The sequence below is a fragment of the Typopeltis vanoorti genome, chromosome 9, assembly GCF_054136105.1.
Source record: "Typopeltis vanoorti isolate ZY-2024b chromosome 9, IOZ_Tvanoo_1.0, whole genome shotgun sequence".
Taxonomy (NCBI): domain Eukaryota; kingdom Metazoa; phylum Arthropoda; class Arachnida; order Uropygi; family Thelyphonidae; genus Typopeltis; species Typopeltis vanoorti.
Window position 1 is genome coordinate 138,528,520 of NC_143557.1, and position 1,229 is coordinate 138,529,748.

General features: G+C 35.3%; 1 non-coding gene across 1 annotated transcript; it reads left to right on the plus strand.

The window, feature by feature from the left end:
* Positions 1-875: 875 nt before the first annotated feature.
* TRNAQ-CUG (transfer RNA glutamine (anticodon CUG)) lies at positions 876-947 on the plus strand. Its single transcript has one exon. It is a non-coding gene; the product is annotated as a tRNA-Gln (tRNA).
* The last annotated feature ends 282 nt before the right edge of the window (positions 948-1,229 follow it).

Here is a 1,229-nt window from a genome sequence, read left to right on the forward strand (position 1 = left end):
TTTTTAAAGCAATTTGACGGTTCTCATGGAATCTTAAATATTAAAGTCAGTAAAACTCACTTTGTGAACTAAAAGAGGTTTTTATGCTGCTGCAGGGATAATGCAAGTATTTCGTGTTTTTTAATGCAATTCTTTTTCGGAATTACACACACAAACACCAGAGGTCGCACCTTTGTAACACAGCAGTGTAGCAAGTGACTGAGAAGCAAGATGGATTATTGGTGTGTTTATTATTGCTGGAAGTTGTCGTGATAGAATGAAGGATAGAATGGGAAGTTGAGCGCATAAGTTTGGAACTAAACTGCTTATGAATGTTCACGAACATGTTCGGAGAGACTGCCAGGAATAATCCCATCGAGTTCGGTTGAGCAACGTCCGTGGATATCCCTATAAAAAGACAGAAAGCAGAAACGGAACATCAATTAAAAAAAAAAAAAAAAGGTGCTTGGATATAGTCAAGAACGGAAGCGAGGGGGGAGGGAGGTCGCCTATTCAGCATTGAAATTCGACAGAAGATGAGAGCTAAAGTGCATCTTGATAACTCGCAATTTATTTTGCAATATTTTTTATTTTATTTATTATTTTTATTTTATTTTTATTTAATATTTATTCATATATTAATCTAAAAACAAAACATACACACACACATTGTATTTTATAAAAAAAATCTTTCAAAGTAGATAATACATTTAGAATATTGGTTAAAGCATTGGTAAAATATGCAAAATTAATGTGGCTTTTACCCCTCAGTATATTTTATCTACGTCTTTGTTTTTTGTAACCCCAACCCCATTAATTTCGCAGTAACCGAAGTAACTGGTCCATAAATGTTACGTTCATGTGAATGTAATTCTAATGGTCCAAGGTTCATGTGTGGTCCTGTGGTGTAATGGTTAGCATTCTGGACTCTGAATCCAGCGATCCGAGTTCAAATCTCGGTGGGACCTTGTTTAATTTAATTTTTTTTGTTGTCGTTTTTTGAAATTCTTAGAAGCGTATACTCCTTCCCTGACAGCAGACAAAAATATACTTTAAATTTCTTTGACTTTCAGATTAGATCGCTGGGACCAGAGTCTAAAGTGTAGGCCATTAAAACTATGGAACCACAAGAACGGAAAGTGTGTTATAATCCATCTCATCTGCACACTCATGCAACTCGCACGATCGTTTATGGCCATACTGTAATAAGCAATCGTTGCTAATTACAAATTCCTGTGTACGAGAGTGTT